Source organism: Terrapene carolina, unplaced genomic scaffold (genome assembly GCF_002925995.2).
Source record: "Terrapene carolina triunguis isolate 2854851 unplaced genomic scaffold, T_m_triunguis-2.0 Scaffold111, whole genome shotgun sequence".
Lineage (NCBI taxonomy): Eukaryota > Metazoa > Chordata > Testudines > Emydidae > Terrapene > Terrapene triunguis.
This window is the reverse complement of record NW_020664462.1, coordinates 19,140,331-19,161,739: the sequence shown is the minus strand read 5'-3', so window position 1 is coordinate 19,161,739 and position 21,409 is coordinate 19,140,331. Positions and strand designations below refer to the sequence as shown.

At 38.1% G+C, this 21,409-nt stretch overlaps 1 protein-coding gene across 1 annotated transcript in view; it reads right to left on the bottom strand.

The window, feature by feature from the left end:
* The window catches only part of ZMYND11 (zinc finger MYND-type containing 11), a 166,782-nt gene extending 145,856 nt beyond the window's left edge, over positions 1-20,926 (bottom strand). The window contains exon 1 of the mRNA XM_026652010.2: positions 20,893-20,926. The gene's annotated coding sequence lies outside the window, so the exon portion shown is untranslated. The remainder of the gene's footprint in view (positions 1-20,892) is intronic.
* Between the last annotated feature and the right edge of the window lie 483 nt (positions 20,927-21,409).

Here is a 21,409-nt window from a genome sequence, read left to right as displayed (position 1 = left end):
TCAATTGCAACACAGTCAGCAGCCACTAATCTAGAAAACATAAGATGTTTCAATCAGCACTAAATGGCAACCACCCTAATGATTTTTAAACTAAAATACTATAAAAATAAAACAATGTAACAAATTAACAATATTTTGAGTATTATATTAGGTCATTTTGCAGAACAGGACGTGTCAGTAGCAATGTGTAATATAATATGTCATATTACATGACTTGACATGACATGACGTAATACACTATTGACATCTCATGAAATAATGAAAAAATAATGAGTGATATGAAAACAGAAAATGAAATAATCCTTGAAATGAAAATTTCACTTTGGAAATTTCAAAGTTTTCCCTAAACAATTGTTGTTTTTGATAAATTAACACTATCCCATAAAAACCTGTTTTGGCAAAAATTTTATTGAAATCTATACAATTTTGGAGAATGTTTTGGTTTAGTTGAAATAGCATTTTTCGATGGAAAAGTGTTTCAACAAACAATTTCCAACCAACTCTAATAAATACATCAAATGGGCCAGGTGCAGCCTGTGAACTGTATATCTGACATCCATGGAGTAGTATGTTAAATTTTTCTGTCATTCTAATTATGAGGAGAAACCTTTATAAAAGAGGAAGGTGGTGCAGTATGGTCTAATGGTGGATTAGCCTATATTCCTCTGTAAATTAATTCCACAAATTATAAATGATTACGGCTATAAGAAAATTGTGGGCTGCAATTTTTTTGTGGCAACCACAACAGTAACATAGACTGCAACTTTTTATAGTTACTGCAAATTAGAGTGGCATTGTGACCTTGTGTGCCAGGTTGCAATGTTACTTATTCAAATTTGGCAACCTGTTTCTATTTTGTGTGTATATGTGTTTGGGTTTTTTAATGGAAGTTGAACTGGCCACACCAAAACCACAACTTCAACAAAACTATGGTTGCAACTTTTGAACCAAAAAAAAAAAAAAAATCACAACTTTCTTACAGACTTACAAATAATTTATTAGTATTAATTAGTGTTGTGAGAGTTAACTCGCAGCTTTAATTGCTCCTAGTTTTTCTAGTTCAGATGCCAGAAATAACCATAATTTCCTCAGTTCAGCCCCCTTCCCTTCTCTCTGCATGTGTCAGGATTTTTTTCCCCACCCAGTTGTTGCTGAAGGAACACATATAGCAAGTTGTTCCTGCTACTATTTAAACAAAAGTCTCTATAAAACAAACTGAATAGCAGATCATGCAATCAGTCTTTGCATATAGAACGGGGCGTTCTGTGCCAGAAATTGATTGCCATGTGCAGATCTGAGATAGCCTAAATCCCATTCACATGCCTGCAACACCCATATAATTTGACTTTTTTTCTTGTTGATGCATGTGTAAAATCATATCCAGCTCATGCATAAAGCTATGGATCAACCCACTGTCATTAAATTAATGTGCACCCTGTGCAAAAAACCAGCATACACATTTTAAAATCTTAGTTTCATAGAAATAATATTTGTAAGGAAAAGAATCAAATAGTTTTAAATATAATACAGGAATCATTTCACCCACCAATGAAATATAGCCACCATCCGCGATACAACGTATCATCTGCTTTACAGTGCACACTACACAACAATTTAGGTCAGTAAGTGAAGAATTTTGTGAAGCTTCTTCTACACATTTTCAAAGTACTCGGTAACTACACCACTGCACTTATACCTATATTTCTGCCTTCAGCTCCTCCAGCTCTATATAAGTTTCTCTCCTGACTGCTTCTGTCTCTTTTTACCTCTATGCCTTATTTCATGCCTGTTCCTTTTACACTTCGAAAAGGTCCCCATGTATGTTATGCGCCCTCCTTCTTTTACTTCAAAAGCTCTGAAAACCCACCTGTTCTGAAGACTATTCAAATATGTGCCACTTTGCATTCTTTCTACTGAATCCATTCATAAACACAGACTGTAAATTATTCAGGATTGGGATTTTGGTTTTTGTTTAGCATGCACTATTGTTTTATAAACTGCCATGTACATATGCATTGCTGTGTAAATAAATAACAGTAATAATATCCAGTTGAAATTGCAGAGAGAACTTAGATAGGCAGAATGTAATTATACAAATTGGAACTTGGCCAGGACACCAGGGCTAACATCCCTATTCTTGCAGAAAGTGTCAGGGGATCTTTAAAACAGCTGTGATTAGTCAAAATGCTTTACATAACTAAATAAATATATACTATAAAACAGAGTTTAGAAGTATCTATCACTGTTTCACTATCTAACACGACTGTGAAGGGTGCTGAGGTCTCAGCAGCAGCTGCCATTTTAGTGATATATCCCATCACACTTAGGTGGTAGTCTGAAACACAGGAAGTGAAGGTCAGCATTTAAATTCAGGTGAAAAAGCTACCGTAAAGCTTGACATTCTTCCAGAAAATTGGGGGTTCCTTTAACAATAGCCAATAGGCAGTTCTGTAGGGATGTTTGGCAGTCCAGATAATTTCATTAATTCAGTGGAATTTAGAAGAAATGGTCAAAATGACAAGGCTGTAATTTCAAACAGTGAAGAGCACTTTTGTTTCCTAAGTTTAGCAACAGAAATGTGAATGTATTTCGCATTCTTTGTAATCTTGTACATAATTTAATGCATTTGTTTGGTAATATTCTGGACATCACAACCACAAGGGTGTCACATTGGACAACTGATACTTGTTACTCTTCCAAATGTGAAAGTCTCCATTGTTCAAGCCACGCCTTAATCAGTAAAACATACTTTCAGCTGAAAATACACAAACTCTCACTCTTGATGTCATTCAACAACCAAAATCTCCCAAGCTTATTTAAAGAAAGATTTTTCCCACTAGGCAAAATGTCCAAATATATCAGTCATACTAAAATTTACTTTTACTACCACCTATTTCTTAATTTCTCTAGCCACTTGCTAGTTAGCAGGCATGAACCTCTGTGTTTAGCAATTGTTTTCTTCCTCATCCCTTATCTTCTGGAGTTGCAATCCCCAGTTCAAGTCCCTGTTTTCTAGTAGAAGCATGCAAAAACTGTCTTGACAGATCTTCCTGATATCACATATCATAAATGAAAGTCAAAACAAAACTACATACTGGATTTGCAGTCGATTAATACAATGAAGCAGCAGAGCTGTTGATGTAATACTCATTGGATAATATGATGAATTTAGCAAAATATTTCAAGTGAGATGGACAAGGCTATGTGACCACAGATATATAAGCAAACTATTTTGTGTGAATGTGACCTAGACAACACTGAATGTAAAGTTGGCTCTAAATACCCAATAAATCTTTCATTAAAAAAATATTTTCAGACCTTTTAAAATATAAAAACCAAACAAGGCCATGCAAAGAGATACTTCAACTGAAAAATCAAATCTCTCTCCCTCAGTCAGATAAAAACAGAGAATTGTTTTAATCTGGGGTCCATATAGGTAGTTAGAATATAATGCTTCTGTGGAAATGAAGAATTCCCTCCTTCTGCTCTCTTTAAAGTGCTTCTACACTGTACCTGAAACAAGTGAAACCCCCAATAACTTAAACTGGCATACCTCCTGTTTATAAAGGTTATTATGCAATCAAGAGAAGAAATAATACTAGGCCTTTGCAAGATGGCTGTTAATCATCATTAAAGGAGCTGTGTGTCCTCTTAAAAGAATGCAGAGTCCCCAAACCTATTGTCCGTGTAGGTAACTGTAGAAAACTCGTTTGGAAAGGATGGGGAGGATGAATCAGGATGGAGGCTGATAACAGAGAGGGGAAAACATCTCTTTAGAAAGCTGTGTGATGCTGATAGGCAAATCTAAGTGATCTGAGGGAGGATATTGCTTTCCAGGGATGCAAACATTCACTTTTCCTTTTCTCTCTCTGCGCTATGCTGAAAATGACTTATCTAGATTAGCTTCTGAGTAGTGTAAATCTGATATATTAAGCCAACAGTTTCTTTTGTTTTGATTCCATTTTCTCTGTTTGTAGTAACAGAGAAATGGGGGGATTATGGGAAGGCTCTGGAGGACTAGCAGACTCAGTTGTTGTCACTGCATACATAACAGGGATAGAAACAATTGAGACAAGCTCATTTGAAGTAAGCTAATTCAGTCTCCTATAAGACCAGCCCCCTATAAGATAGGTGCCCTGATTGCAGGCACAAGCAACATACTGAAGCGGTTTTGTATATAGGGTGTGTATGTGAATTAATGGGAACAATTGATCCAAATCTTAAATTAAATCTCTAGTAAAAGCTATGTCTACACTGCAATCAACCTAGGTGGTTGGTACTGGGTTAGCCTAGTCCTGCTGTGAACAGCCACAATGCAAAGTCCTACCCATGTTACTGTGTCTCCCCGTTTCTGCCAGGGTGGATAAAAATCAATGATTAAAAAAAAAAAAAAAATCAAAAAAATCAAATTTTTTTGATAAAATGCTTTTTGAGGAAAAATCCTATCTAAAGATACTTTTAATTAAGATACATTATAGCTCAACAATATCTCATCATGGAATAGGGATTATAAATTCTAATTCTATAGTATGAGACAATATATTCATGTAATGTTTAAGAAAAGTTTTGTAAATGAGTTCCAATAGTTCATGGATTAGGGACCTAATTTTATGGGGTTCCAGGGGCTTCCCTATAGTTTATTTAGGTTAATCTTTCTATCTACCCAATGGGACTCAGTGCTCAGTCTAGAAGGTACCATCAGAGATGCTTAGTTTTGCAGTTCTCAAACTGTGGATTTGTGTCTCCAGAGATAACATGCTTGTTAACAGCAAAAATGTTTTAAAATAAATAATTAAATAATATATAGAAGTGAGAAATAAGACCTCAACCCTATTGTCCCGCTGCAAATTTGAGTACACAGAGTCAATCCCTTACCGCTCTCTAAAAGTACAAAGTTTCAAAAAGTTCAATGAATAGGAGATCGTTGGGGGCGGAATAGATCTGGACAAGGAGAAGAAGTCTGGAGAAAAATGTGAGAAGGGAGGGACAGACAGTAGAAACAAAAGTGAAACTGTTTGAGCAGCATATTCCAGAAGTCTTGAGGTCTTTCTGAGTGTAGCCTTCATTGATTTGAAATCTACCATACCATTATCTCACTAGAAGGGAAAACCTATAACAGCAGCAGGCTGTAAAAGAGACTCAGTTTGGGAATAAGAACCATTCAAGAAATATATGTTTGCTGATGATGCTTTAAAGAAAGTCACACCAGTGAACTAGTAGAAGTCACTTAAGCACTTGGATTCAAAGTCTGTTGCAGTGATAATCTCACTTTTAACAGCAGTAGCTTCTTCTGCCAGCGTAGAAAGAATATTTTCTTCCTTTGGACTAATTCATTCCAAATTGAGAAATCGTTTGGGACCTGAAAAAGCAGGAAAGCTTGTTTTTCTTTTCCAGATTATGAACAAACAGGAAAGTGAAGTGAAGACAACTGAGTTAGCTGGAGAAGCCAATATTTTAAGTTTCTCATGTTGACCTGGCTGACAAAGTCGATTTAATTTTTGCTTTGTTTTTTTAAAATATTTCATTTAACTATTTTAGTTAAAAACAATTTTAACAAAAACAAACCTGATTTTAAAAAACTTGAATGTTTAACTAAATTCAAAAATTCATATGTTTGTTTTGTTAAAATATTATATGTTTGCTGTTGAAGAAAAAAATCCAGAATCGCGCTGTTAAACAACAGTAGAATATCATTTACTTAAACATTTTTGGATGTTTTTCTACATTTTCAAATACATTGATTTCAGTTACAACACAGAATACGAAGTGTACAACGCTCACTTTATATTTATTTTTTATTACAAATATTTGCACTGTAAAAAAAGATATTTTTCAATTCACCTAATACAGGTACTGTAGTGCGATCTCTTTATCATGAAAGTTGACCTTAAAAATGTAGAATTATGTACAAAAGAAGCCCTACATTAAAAAATAAAACAATGTAAAACTTTAGAGACTACAAGTCCAATCAGTCCTACTTCTTGTTCAGCCAATCGCTCAGACAAACAAGTTTGTTTACATTTGAAGGTAATGCTGCCTGCTGCTTGTTTACAATGTCACCTGAAAGTGAGAACAGGCGTTTGCATGGCACTGTTGTAGCCGGTGTTGCAAGGTATTCACATGCCAGATGCGCTAAAGATTCATATGTCCCTCAATGCTTGAACTACCATTCCAGAGGACATGCGTCCATGCTGATGACAGATTCTGCTCGATAACGATCCAAAGTAGTACAGACTGATGCATGTTCATTTTCATCATCTGAGTCAGATGCCACCAGCAGAAGGTTGATTTTCTATTTTGGTGGTTGGGGTTCTGTGGTTTCCGCATCAGCGTTGCTCTTCTAAGACTTCTGAAAGCATGCTCCACACCTCATCCCTCTCAGATTTTGGAAGGTACTTCAGATTCTTAAACCTTGGGTTGAGGGATGTAGCTATCTTTAGATATTTCACATTGGTATCTTCTTTGCATTTTGTCAAATTTGCAGTGAAAGTGTTCTTAAAACGAACACGTGCTGGGTCACCACCCGAGACTGCTATAACATGAAATATATGGCAGAATGGAGGTAAAACAGAGCAGGAGACATACAATTCTTCACAAATTTAATTAACGCATTATTTTTTTAACGAGCACCATCAGCATGGAAGCATGTCCTCTGGAATGATGACCGAAGCATGAAGAGGCATAGGAATCGTTAGCGCATCTGGCACGTAAATATCTTGCAACACCAGCTACAACCGTGCCATGCAAATTCATAGATTCTATGACTGGAAGGGACCTCGAGAGGTCATCGAGTCCAGTCCCCTGCCCTCATGGCAGGACCAAATACTGTCTAGACCATTCCGGATAGACATTTATCTAACCTACTCTTAAATATCTCCAGAGATGGAGATTCCACAACCTCCCAGGGCAATTTATTCCAGTGTTTAACCACCCTGACAGTTAGGAACTTTTTCCTAATGTCCAACCTAAACCTCCCTTGCTGCAGTTTAAGCCCATTACTTCTTGTTCTATTCTTAGAGGCTAAGATGAACAAGTTTTCTCCCACCTCCTTATGACGCCCTTTTAGATACCTGAAGACTGCTATCATGTCCCCTCTCAGTCTTCTCTTTTCCAAACTAAACAACACCCAATTCTTTCAGCCTTCCTTCATAGGTCATGTTCTCTAGACCCTTAATCATTCTTGTTGCTCTTCTCTGGACCCTCTCCAATTTCTCCACATCTTTCTTGAAATGCGGTGCCCAGAACTGGACACAATACTCCAGTTGAGGCCTAACCAGCGCAGAGTAGAGCGGAAGAATGACTTCTCGTGTCTTGCTCACAACACACCTGTTAATACATCCCAGAATCATGTTTGCTTTTTTTGCAACAGCATCACACTGTTGACTCATATTTAGCTTGTGATCCACTATAACCCCTAGATCCCTTTCTGCCATGCTCCTTCCTAGACAGTCTCTTCCCATTCTGTATGTATGAAACTGATTGTTCCTTCCTAAGTGAAGTACTTTGCATTTGTCTTTATTAAACTTCATCCTGTTTAACTCAGAACATTTCTCCAATTTGTCCAGAACATTTTGAATTTTGACCCTATCCTCCAAAGCAGTTGCAATCCCTCCCAGTTTGGTATCATCTGCAAACTTAATAAGCGTACTTTCTATGCCAATATCTAAGTCGTTGATGAGGATATTGAACAGAGCTGGTCCCAAAACAGACCCCTGCGGAACCCCACTCGTTATACCTTTCCAGCAGGATTGGGAACCATAACTACCCTCTGAGTACGGTTATCCAGCCAGTTATATACCCACCTTATAGTAGCCCCATCTAAGTTATATTTGCCTAGTATATCGATAAGAATATCGTGCGAGACCGTATCAAATGCCTTACTAAAGTCTAGGTATACCACATCCACCGCTTCTCCCTTATCCACAAGACTCGTCATCCTATCAAAGAAAGCTATCAGATTCGTTTGACATGATTTGTTCTTTACAAACCCATGCTGGCTATTCCCTATCACCTTACCACCTTCCAAGTGTTTGCAGATGATTTCCTTAATTACTTGGTCTCACTTTCAGGTGACATTATAATTAAGAAGCGGGCAGCATTATCTCCCATAAATGTAAACAAACTTGTTTCTCATAGTGACTGGCTGAAAGAGAAGTAAGACTGAGTGGACTTATAGGCTCTAAAGTTTTACATTGTTTTGTTTTTGAGTGCAGTTATCTAACAAAAATAACCTACATTTGTAAGTTGCACTTTCATGATCAAAAGATTGCACTGCAGTACTTGTATTAGGGGTGAATTGAAAAATACTATATCTTTTATCATTTTTAAGTGCCAATATTTGTAAGCAAAAATAATATAACGTGAGCACTGTACACTTTGTATTCTATGTTGTAACTGAAATCAATATATTTGGAAATGTAGAAAACAAAAAATATTTAATATATTTCAATTGGTATTCTATTGTTTAACAGTGCGATTAATCACGATTAATTTTTTTAATCATGATTAATTTTCAGTTAATTGAGTGATTTAACTGCGATTAATCGACAGCCCTATTAAAAATCAAGCTATTTGTTTGATATAGCCTGTTTTTCTTTCCTATTTGCTTTCTTCTCTGCATTTTTGTACAACGGAAAGCAGAGAACAAATTTAAAATATTGTATGACTATAGCTTTATATTGTACTTAGCTTGTGTTTTTCTTATTTCACTGTAATTGATATAGTTTTGTTTTCTTTACTTAATAAAAAGAGTTAATACTTACAAAAACAGACATTTAGAAGCTAGTAAGCCAGATTTTATAACTAAACTACCCAACAATGTCCTATAGGTGTCTTACCTAGCTGCAGTAACTTTAAACAACCTAATTGCTGGATCATTACAACTTGAATTAAAAAGGCTGAAAGCTTCTGCAAGCCTAAGATTTTACAAAACCTAAGATATTAAAAGAAATAGTTTTCATAATATTTTATTTTATATTTCACTGAAAAGAGGTATATTTGATTTAAACATTCCCCTTACAACAGTTTGCAACACAATACTGCAGCATTGTTCTAGGGTAGGGGGACTAACGAGTTAATTTTCTTTGCCCAAACACAGGACTAGATTCTGCACCTCACACACTGAATAATCACAATGAAGAAAACAACATAGTGAGGTACTAGTCAATGTGAGTAAGGGTGGTAGATATTGGTCCCTAGGGAACTTCATAAAGCAGAAGAGATTAACATTCAGTTTTAAGCTCATGTGTGAACATTAACACTGATGAATACTATTTAAAATATATGATCTTTTAACTCCTTTACCTTCATATAATCATTCTCTCTCTCTCACACACACACACACTCACTCTCTCTCTTCCCCCACGCCCCTGTTTCACACCCCTGCAGGTACCCATGACATACCAAATTGTCTGCTAGTGTAAACTGATGTTGCTATATTGAAGCCAACAGAGCTGCACCAATTTACATCAGAATCTGGCCCTCTTTCTCTTTCATACGCACTCTTCTTTGACACATGCACCTGTACTGTCTTACACAGGTACACTTCATACCAGAATCTTCCCTTCTTCCTGTCACACACACTTCCAAAGTTTGATTCACATACACCAGACAACCACTATACTCCACCATTAACTCACTACTCAAATCCTCCCAACTCAGTCACACACTGAATGAAAGCCAGGTGTCTTTTGTTCTTTCTGGACCTGGGGAGAGGACTGTGGAACTGGGCTGGAAGATACTGGGCCTGCAATAGGTGGCTGCAAGGCAGTGGAGCAGGGGTGTTCTGGAACGGTATTCAGGTATTCAGGGATGAGAAGGGAAGCAGCTTGGCCCAAAAAAGGATTAAAAAAAAATACACAAGCTTTGGAAAGGAGAGAAATCCTCATGCTTCAGGACAGAAGCCAACTATTAGGGATCAGAATGAAATTTTCCCTAGAGGGAAAATTTTATTCCATACCTGCCTACTGCAAAGTTTTGTTTTTTTGTGGGGATTTTTTTGGTATCTTCCACTGAGTTTCCTGCTATTGGCCACTGTCTGAGAGAATACAGGACTACCTGGCATGCTGGTGTAATTCATTATGGCAATTCCTAATGGAAGAGGATTCAGGAAGAATCACTAGAGTTCACTCCACCCCCTGGGCTCAGGAGCCACTGCATTCACTCCCTCTGCTTTTGAACTGGGCAGGGTAAATACATAGTGCTCCACAGTGCAACAACAACTGCTCTCCCACCAGCTGCTAACTGCAGCTGATTACACTTGGTTCACATTTTTCAAGGTTTTCTTTACAACCATAAAGGCTAGAAGCCTTAAAAAAAACAAAAAAAAAAAGTAGCTTACGCCTGGCCTACACCTAAAACTTAAGCTGACCTAGCTACATTGCTCAGAGTTGTGAAAATTTTCATACCCTGTGTGACGTCATTAAGTAGAACTCACCCCCTGCCCTACATTCACCTAGGTCAACACAAGAATTCTTCTGTCAACCTAGCTGCTACCTCTTGGAGTGATGGATTTACTACAGCAATGGGAAACACTCTTCCGTCACTGTAGTGTCTACACCAGTGGTTCTCAACCTGTGGCCCACGGACCGCTTGCAGCCCAACCAGCACACAGCTGTGGCCCATGTGACATCCTCAGGACCATACAGGTAGTACACCTCTACCCCGATATAACACAAATTCGGATATAACACGGTAAAGTAGTGCTCCAGGGGGACCGGGCTGCACACTCCAGCGGATCAAAGCAACTTCGATATAACGTGGTTTCACCTATAACGCGGTAAGATTTTTGGCTCCCAAGTACAGCGCTATATAGGGTTAGAGGTGTATATATATTGTGTGCATGCAGGCCACATAACACACACAGAGAGCTGAATATGCAGCCCACAATGGTAAATAGGTTGAGAACCACTGGTCTATACTATAGCACTACCTTTAGAGTCTGCAGAAGTTGATGCCACTTGTCCCCAGAGAGCTGGCGAATGGGGTTTTGCAAGACTGCTCTATTATAAACAACGTTATTGTAGTCGTGTTTGTCCCAGGCTATTAGAGAGACAAGGTGGGTGAAGTAATATATTTTATTGGACCAAGCTTGTCTCTCTCACCAACAGAAGTTGGTCCAATAAGAGATATTAGCTCACCCATCTTGCCTCTTTATTATAAACAACTCAGATAAAGAAAACTAATATGGGGTGGAAGACCTATTGCTTTCAGTATATGTGGAGTTCATTTCCCGCTAATTCATCCTGCTTCCCCAAGTGGGAAGGTGTGAACAGCAATACTAGATCTCATGCCTGGACTCAGGTAGGAGCTAAGAGCTTGACCCCAATCAGGAAACACTATAAAGAATCCCCGTAGTAGTCAGAGAAGTGGAAAGGGGGCTGACAGGAATGTGACCTGTGGAACTGAGGGGAAAGGTAAAGCCTCTTCCTAAAAGTATTTTCTTTAAACTCATTAACTTTGGGGCATTCTAAGAATAAAAAGATGTGAGAGCTCTACAACTGGAAGATGCAGTTATTGGATTGTTGGTGGTGACGCCTACCACCCAGCAGGAACAAACTGATCCCCTCCTAGGTGGGTAATAGTATAGAGCATGATGGCTGGAAGTGATTTGAACTATTGCCTTTCGTTCAAATTAATTGTCCATAAAAATACAGCAATCTTCCCCCTACCTCACTTTTTTTCATTGTATTTAAGTAAATGTAAAAAAACACAAGGTTTTTATACTTGCACCAGTTTTCAAGAAACCCATCACCCTGATCAATGAGACAAAGTCCTCTCACGGCAAAGGTACCTCTCTTCTTCCCCCCACCCTCCTTGTTTTGTTTGGGTGGGAAGAGAAATATTTAGAAAGCTTTTGTGGGTGGAATAAATACTTTATATTTCTCTCTTATTCAGAAATGATGCTATTCAAGGATTGATTTTTCACTGAGCCATGTTATCTTCAAATGTCTGCTGGCACAGACAATAATTCATGATGAAACATCTAGCTTCCCGAAAGCTGCTTCAGGCATTTAGCTCCTAGGAGTGACCTAAAGCCTAGACAGCATTCAGATCAATTTAAAGGGACAGTACTAACCTGGGTTTTATGACACTCACTAACCAAGAAATAAAGATGAAGAGAGCAGATATAGTGAGATCTCAAGGGACTGTGAATGAGGTAAAGTGCACTTTGTCTCAGAATAAAATCGCAAGGTGGAAGGAATGGTGTTGTTTCTGAACTCTTTATGGAAAATAAGGCACAATTCTGCACTAAGATCCACACACAAGTGGTAGGTGAACCACTTGTAGCCCATATTCAGCATGTATTTTGTAGGATGGTTGGATGCAAGCGTCTATCTATTTTGAAGTTTTGAAGTAGTGGGGATAAAAGCGCCAGAATTCAGGTTATTGTTGGAATGTGTAATATCCTATATCCGTACTGGATGTTATTCATACAGTATCAACTGTGAAGATATTTGAGTATTAGTTTTACTTTGACTTAGCTGTTCATTTCCATTTTTTAAATTCTTAAAGTTTATCAGTAACATTTCTTGCAATACATATGTTTCAAATTTATTTTTAGCTAGTAGCCTTAAAAGGTAATAATCTTTGATCTGTCAATAGGGGCAGCCATCATAATAAAAGGCATATCAGTAATCCAGGGACTTTGAAATCAACAGGACCACTCCTATAGTAAGTTGCTACTCAAAATGCATAAGGCTTTTAGAATCTTGCCCACAGTTAAGAAACACTTAAGGCTGAAAGTGTTTATAAAGAGTCTACCTAAAACCAAGAAAGTACTATGATTTCCATTTTTCTACCTAAAAAAAGTGTTAAAAGCATGAATGTCTAGAAATTCCCTCTTGTGATCTGAAATTATATATTATTAGATGAATACAAAAGAAATATTATACTATTTAATTAATGCTAAAGATTTCAACAGTAGTTTAGTCCCAGGATACATTATGATAAGTCAGGTTTCTGCTGGTGTGACACGTTGTTCAAGCTGTAAGATATTTTTATGAATAAAAAGCAAAGCACTATCTTTGTGATTACAGAATCTGTTGACTATATTGTATTTTACATTTATTGACTAGACTGTGCCTGGTCCAAATGAGGCTGAGTAAGAAGTTCCCCACCTGAACTACTGCATTAGAGCTCCCTAGATTTTGGGTCTGAGTGCTGGCGGAAGGGCAGGTGCCTCTACCACAATATAACGCGACCCGATATAACATGAATTCGGATATAACGCGGTAAAGCAGTGCTCCGGGGGGACCGGGCTGCGCACTCCAGCGGATCAAAGCAAGTTCGATATAACGCGGTAAGATTTTTTGGCTCCCGAGGACAGTATTATATCGGGGTAGAGGTGTACTCTCCTTCTTCTTCCCTCAGAGCAGGTGGGTAGAGAGGGCTGGAGCCTTGTTTCCGCCTCCATTACTTTCCAGCCAATGAAACTGAGATTGCACAGGGGGTGAGTTTGCTACTTCTGGTCAATTGCCATGAACAAAGGCAGAGCAAGTGATGAACTAGTCACATTTCCTCCCTAAAGCAACTGTAGTTTCCCAACATTATTTACTAACACTTATATTGCTTATTTAAAAAAAAATAAGTAACAGAAAATTGTATGTTAGTTATAGCATACTGGATATAGAATCCCTTAAAAAGGAAACGGGATTTTATATTCATAGTAATATGGTCTTAACTTTACATGAATTTATACAAATTATAAGGAGACAAAAGGTGTGGTTAAGGATTGGTATGTGTAACTTTTATGGCATGACAGTAAGTGAAATAGGAATAGAAGGCATGAATGAAATGGCCGCATTTCAGTGTTTCGGTTTTTGGAGGAAGACAGTCTATGGAAATTTTAAAAATTCCAACTGTTAGGCAGCCTCCATTGATACACATTTTCAGTCTTAACTAATTTCCAATTAAGTTTTACTTTACTAATTTTCTATATTTACAAATAATGTAACTATGTATGTATAATGTGTACAGGTTATAAAACATTTAGAAAGACAGATATTAATAAAGAAATATAAAGTAAGGAGCCAGAGAAAACATACAATTGACTGAAAATGTAAAAATATAGGCAGACCCTGCAGAAACTTATGTACATGATACACTTTAATCATGTAAGTTGTCCCCTTGAGTTCAACTGGACTCTCAAGCTTAAAGCAAAGCATGTTCTTAAGTCTTTTCAGAATCATGGTGACAATTTGTACTATTAAAGGTAGACTTCCAGGAAACACATACATTCTATTGGAAAGTAGTTAAAGATGAAGACAAATGTCATCTTCATAAAAGTAAAAAAAAAAAAAAAAATACACAGAAAAAAATGACAAAAACTACTGTCATTTTCATATAGTACTTTAGTTGTATATAAAGCTTTTAAAATATTACTTTAGTTATAAAAATACAGATTTTTGTATTGAGTATGGCCCCAATCCTGCAAACATTTATACATGTTTAACTTTAAGAGTATGACTAGGCTCACTGATTACATGTATAAGTCTCTGAAGCATCAGGGGCTCTGGTATCAGGGGGTAGCCGTGTTAGTCTGTATCTACAAAAACAACAAGGAGTCTGGTGGCACCTTAAAGACTAACAGATTTATTTAGACATAAGCTTTCGTGGGTAAAAACCTCACTTCTTCAGATGCATAGAGTGAAAGTTACAGATGCAGGCATTACATACTGACACATGGAGAGCAGGGAGTTACTTCGCAAGTGGAGAACCAGTGTTGACAGGGTCAATTCAATCAGGGTGGATGTAGTCCACTCCCAATAATAGATGAGGAGGTGTCAATTCCAGGAGAGGAAAAGCTGCTTCTGTAATGAGCCAGCCACTCCCAATCCCTATTCAAGCCCAGATTAATGGTGTTAAATTTGCAAATGAATTTTAGTTCTGCTGTTTCTCTTTGAAGTCTGTTTCTGAAGTTTTTTTGTTCAATGATTGTGACTTTTAAATCTGTAATAGAATGACCAGGGAGATTGAAGTGTTCACTTACTGGCTTATGTATGTTACCATTCCTGATGTCCGATTTGTGTCCATTTATTCTTTTGCGGAGGGACTGTCCGGTTTGGCCAATGTACATGGCAGAGGGGCATTGCTGGCACATGATGGCATATATAACATTAGTGGATGTGCAGGTGAATGAGCCCTTGATGGTGTGGCTGATGTGGTTGGGTCCTCTGATGGTGTCGCCATCAGGGGCTCTGTAATTACACTTGTACCATCCATTAGTTGTTTTCAGATATGAAAACTATTATTATAATACAGTGCCCTGTGATTATATTTTATGGTACACAGTTCCTTTGGTTGTGAATATGTCCTCTTTGTTGTAAATGCAAACTCTCTGTGATTTGCAATTAGTTATTGGGACATGAATCTTTTGTATTGATTACTGAAAAGACAATTAAACAAAAACACGTTAGATTAAATCCTGGCCCTACTGAAGTCAAAGGAAATTTTGGCACTGACTTTATTAAAGCTAGAATTTCACTCACCGTCCACAATAAAAAAAGAAAGAGGGTTCAGTTCTCCAATAGTAGCTCAACTCCTTTCGGATGAGCACCTCGATATATTGCAGGATTGATCCCGTAATGTGAATCATAGGAGAATTACAGTTATCACAAATATCACTTAAGAGAGCAGAACTTAGCAGAACTTGAAAACTAACCATTCAGGGTTAAAATGTTCTTCTGTAGTATTAATAAGTGTGAACATCTGCTGTTCCCTAAAATCTCTCTCACGCTGCGGAGTCAAACTCACCCTCTTCCTGTGGTTTTCCTTTATTAACAAAGAAAGGAACAATAAGATAACAAAATTCGACTTAAGCTTCTGTGCAGACTTGGCTACTCCTTGGGTTTCTGACAATACACCTTCTATAACAGTACACAAATAACTACAATATAACAATATGTATGTCCAAAAATAAACATTCTGCTACAAAATAAGCATGAGGATTGTTCATAGAAAATTAGAAGGATTAGACAACTAGCCAGGAAATAATAAAACTATCTTGTCCAAAAATTCAGATTCTTCAAAATAGAGTTAAAGCTATACTTTTCATCTTTTTAATTTCATTTACTTCTCTTTCAGCTTACTATTATGGCATGTTACTTTTAAGTTTTTAGTCAGTCTCTCAACTCCATTTTGTTTCACTTTATTGCTACTCCAACAACAAGATCCAGTAAAACTTATTGCTGGAAGATAAGAGTTATTTTGCTAAGATTTGTGAACTAAGTACAGCCTACCATTAATTGTTCCACCCTGCTCCCATCAACCTCTCTTAAAAAGAACAGATAAGAGTGTCACACTGTAAATCCCGGAGACCAAAGTACAAAATCTAATTTTCAGCATGCCACTTTTGAATACTACACCTACCAGTAGACTCCAGAATTTGTAACTAAAAATGTACTATGGTAAATTAGCTAATTTTAAGGTTAAAAAAAAAAACCAACATATACGTTAGTATGATTCCCTGTTTGTGCAGGTCTTTCATAGACCAACAGGGAAGAGAAAAAAAATTAGAATAGGAAAATGCTATATAAAACTGGCAGGTGGGATAAGAGGCAGATATAATATCTAAACAAAAAAAATATTATTTTTTGTTTGTAACTGACTAAATTTCAAGTTGACAGTATCCCATTAAGGGGGGGGGGGTAAACGGGGGACCTAAGACTGATTCTAATTCTCTGCCTCTGAAAAAGTTCTCCTATAGACATGTATGATATTAATTTTGTACTATGCTTGGCTTTCGCTTAAATGCCAATGAAATGGATTTTACCACTGTAGATTTTTATATATGTAATACCAAAATTAATTGTAAGAATTTTTCAAAATAAAAATTTTAAAATATTCTGTTGCTTGTATAAAATAATTAATTCTTTGTATTTTGGAATCATTTGTATTATTCTCCTGCAACTGCGTCCAAGAGTTTGGGTTTCTTTTAAAATTCCACTATACTACTGTAGATAAAGATATAGGTATCTACAAAAAAGATACAAGAACTGCAATTCTGAAAAATGGTAAAGGAAGGAGAAACTGAAAAAATAATCAACTTGTCTCCTTTGCTAGATCTTGCAATCATTCTGTATACAAACTCTCAGCAACTTCACTGGATTTACCTTCATAGAATAACTGCAAGATTGGACTCTAAAGGGATGTTACCAAGGTTGCTAGGCCTAAAATTAGACCTTTGATTTGGGTTCATGGGTGTGTCACAGCATCTCTCCACTATTCCTGCTGTGCTCTTGTGGGCAGCCTAAAGAATGCTGCTCTCAAAGGAGAAAAACAAAAATCAGATGTTACTAAAATAGAATCAAGTTTCAGCACTGCACAACTTTATTATTTTAAATTAATTCAAACTCTAATTGTTTGCAATTTAATGAAAGTATTTACTAACGAGGGGGGAGGAAGGAGGCAGTCTTGCAATGACACACAGTAACTACATGTTAGGATAGTTTTAGATATCCATTTAAACATCTTGATTAAATAACCAGGAGTTTATTCACTTCTTTTGTAACTAGGACATTGCTAAGAATCCGTAATATAGTCAAGAGTTTGCTTGGCTTCATATTAAAAATAACTTGTCAATAGCTCTGCATGAAAAAAACCATTCTAGTTGTACATTCAAAGTAATAGCTAACAAATAATTTAGGATGCAGTATTGGTCATACTGAAATCAATGAAAGCCACTGCTTCCAATAGAAGATTTATACCTAGTTTAAAGCGCAATCTCACAAACATCAGCAGATATAACCCCTGATTCTGCCATGAGATGCACTTAGCAGACCCCTGAAATCCAAAGGACTCAGTATAGATGTAAGGCCCACCTGTGCAGAGTAGGGGTCATAGTGCTTACTATATGCTGTGAGACGTCTCACTAACATTAGACTACTCCCAGTTACATATATTATACCAGTAGTAAGTGTTTCCAGGGCTGGACCTTTTAATTTGTAACACTTTAAAACAATTTAAAATTGGATTTAAAATAAAATATAATTTACACTCGTATTTTGCAACCAACACAGACTGTAAAAGTGCATTTTTCACCAGCTTTTTAAAAATTGATTTAATATTTTAAAAAATAAATTTCATTGGATTACAAGCATCTTGCAGAAAGACTTACTTCCCCAAGACTTATCTCACTAGAAAATTCCCTCCAAAATGGCATATTGTTTCACAAACTCATGACTTTGGAAAATATGGCCTGCAAAGTTTATAAGACAAACTGACAGATCTAACTACAGAACAATAAGTAACTCATTTAGGAATCAAGTGTAGATCCAAATTAACAAAAGTCTTCCAGAACCTGACAAAAACAATCTTGCCGTTAACGTCTTTGTTCGCAATTGTTAGCACAAGCAACCCTGACAAACTAAGATGTATGGACTACATAAAAGATGACACGTAGCGTTGCCAAAGTGCCAAGGGCACCACGCTCCAAGTATCATAGAGTGTTCAATTCTGACTACCTTCTGAGACTCTTGAAAAATCCATCTCTTTGAAATGCTTGTAAAAGAAATAACTTCAGATTGCACTCTTGGCTTACTACAACAGAGGAGCCCAGACAAAAGGGGACACAGAAACCATAATTCTTATAAAGTCAGTTTGTGGAATAAAAAATGTTAATTAGTATTGGAACGCTCCTAAACCTTCATTGCAAGGAGAATGACTAAAAGAAATCTCACATTACGTACCAGAAGAAAAAAAATTACAACCAGGAGAAATTACTGAACTGAAACTCTACTCTACACAAACTACTATTCATTTACTGAGTACATGGAGGGAAAGGAATTAGCCCCAATATACCTGAATATAAACACAATCCTTGCTGAAGAACAATCATCTATCTAGACTGGTTCAGGAACTTAAACTCTAAAAATGAAACACATCTGTGGAGTAATTTTTGACAAATCTGAAATTTCATGGGTAATATTCACTGCTAGTGTCAACGGTTATAGCTTAATTAATATCAATGAATTTAATTTCATAAAATTTTATATGAAGTGATGTACATATATTTGACAGTGAATTTTGTCCACAGATTGACTACCAATACATCAACAAAGCAGCCATCAGATAACTCTTTCAGTCACTCTGAACACAGATTAAAATTTATGACCAAAAAAATTAAATGCTCTCATAACATAAACAACCCTGTGAGTTATTGAGACCTCCATCAAAAAAATCCAGTCAAAACAACAATAATTTATCTAGCTATAGAAATTTTGGGATTAAATGTGAATCCATGCAGGGAATTATTCTGAGTATACTTTCACTTCTTATATAAAACAGCAGTCAGCAAATGCTTTACTTCCCTAAAGACTTTCTGTAACATGCTCAGAATGGCTGGTAACAAAATTGTGTTTAAAATGTGTGAAGAGAGACCTGGTCCTTTGTGCTGAATGATGAGGGACAAGAAAAACCTCAAGAGATTGCAACCTGAACCACAAATTGCTTTTTCTGGCCCCCAACCCTAGTTGCGTAAGAGATTCCCCTCAAGGAATTTCCTTTCAAAGGAACACCATAAAGTTCAATAAAAACAGGCTTCACAAAGGTGGGAGAAGTTTTCTACCTTCCTCTTGTCCTCTCCAGTAGGGTATTTTAAAAACTATTTTATTATATTTTTCAAGTAATCCAATCAGTAAAGTGTGAGAGGAAGAGACTATTCTGAGATGTTAAAATGTCAAACTATCACTGAATTATACAATACCCAGCACTGTATTCAATATTTGATTTTTCAATATGTTTCTAGGTTTCTCAAGCCTGGTTCTTTACTACTAGTGTCTTTTAAGTGCTGTTCACTACTTTGCATTTGAACAAGACCAAACACATTTAATGATAGATTCTGAGTGATTTTCAGAGACAAAAACTGTGAGCTCAGAAATGTCACACAAAGTTTCCCAAGTCCCTAATGTCACTATTCGACATACTGACCTGTGTCTCAAACTAAGAGAGAGAGCCAGGAAAACATAATGAAATACCCCACTATATTTCTGCTTTCCGTACTCTACATAAAGATTTGCTTCTCCTTGCACACTTTCACCTCTTAAATTTAAAATAAAAAAGGGAAGGAAACCTGGAGAGTCCTCTGGCAAATCTTTGAGACAGAAGTAGAGTCACCACTTAAGTCAATGCTGTTGGAGGCTGAAGATAATTTGGAAATGAAGTTTTTTTTAAAAATTATTTCAAATTTCCTTAGAACCAGGGCTGTCAAGTTTCGAGCAACACTTCTCAGGTGAGGAGACTGAGTAAATCATTTCTGAAGAGGGAGGGAGGGAGCCCCACAAAGATACGAGCCTGTGGGTGGCTGGGTGAGCTTCTCCACTCACATATGGGAAACCAGAGCCAATCCCCCCAGGCCCTACTACCCCAAAAGAGCTAGAGCAGACACTGTGGGAGGAAGAAATCCATCCAGCAGGTGGGGAAGAAAAGTGAAGATGGGGAAGGAGCCACCTGGGGCTAATGAGTATCTGGCCAGCAGGGGGCTTGGGGAGCAAGGGGCCTGTCTCCTGTTAGGGGGAGCAGGGGATGTAATCCCCACCCCAACCCCATTCCCTCCTTTAGGAGACAGTTTGAGGATGTAACATGCACCTTCCCTGCCCATGTCTGCCCTAAGGGGGGGGAGCTAAAGTATCGCTGCCCCTCCTTCAGGGTTTACCCTACGAGGGGAACTGGGGGGAGCGGGGTTTTTTCTCTCTCCCCCTCACCCCCCAGCGTGTGCCCTACAGGGGGAGAGGGAATATCGACCTCCCTCCCCTCCCCCGCGTCTGCCCTACGGGGGAAACTCGGGGGGCGGGGGGTACTGCCTCCCCCCAGCGTCGGCCCTTCGGGGGGAGGTGGGGATACAGCCCTCGCCCCCCCCCATGTGCCCCCTACAGGGGCTTATTCCCCCCACCCTACCCGTGTCGCTCCTTCGGAGACAAGCCTGCAGAGCAGCTGCCATTATCCGGCCCAAGCCCCGTCTCTTAGCAGGCACCACCCCAGCGACAGACACAGGCGGGGCTAGGGGCAAACCAGGCGCCTTGCGTGTGAGGCCGGGGCGGGGGGTAGGGGCTGTGGCTGGCCTGCGCCACACCCCGCTCGGCCTCTCCTCTCACTCGAGGCCCCGGCTTCCCCGCAGGCCCTCGTGGAAGATTCGGGAGAGGATTTCTCGTGCCCCCCCCCCGTTTCCTTTCCTCCCCCAGTTGCACCCCCCAGGTTATTTATTGTAACTTCAGGGGGGAGGCGCAATCTCAGCCCTTTGCAGCTGAAGCCCATGGGCGGGGGGCGCTTTGTGAACGAGAATAAATAATAGTTAATACCCCCCCCTCCCCGCGCTCGCAGTTTCCCTGCTCGATTTCCAAGCTGGCTGGGAAATTATCCTCCCCCCACGCCAACAACGAACAAAATCCTACCTTGGCCCCCTCCCCCCCGCAGC